This window comes from Pteropus vampyrus, unplaced genomic scaffold, assembly GCF_000151845.1.
Source record: "Pteropus vampyrus isolate Shadow unplaced genomic scaffold, Pvam_2.0 Scaffold462, whole genome shotgun sequence".
Classification (NCBI taxonomy): domain Eukaryota; kingdom Metazoa; phylum Chordata; class Mammalia; order Chiroptera; family Pteropodidae; genus Pteropus; species Pteropus vampyrus.
In genome coordinates, this window is record NW_011889243.1 from 815,532 (window position 1) to 815,813 (window position 282).

Below are 282 nucleotides of genomic sequence, written 5' to 3' on the forward strand. Positions count from 1 at the left end.
TAAAGGGGTTCATCACCACCAAGCCAGTATTACAGGAAATGTTGGAGGAACTTCTTTAAGAAGAGGAAAAGAATATGTACCAAAAATATGAATAAAGAATGGCAATAACTACATATCTATCAAAAATTACTTTCAATGTAAATGGATTAAATGCTGCAATCAAAAGATAGGGTGGCTGAATGGATTAGAAAACAAGACCCTTACATAGGCTGCTTATAAGAGACTCACTTCAGATTAAAAGACACACACAGACTAAAAGTAATGGGATGGAAAAAGATATTT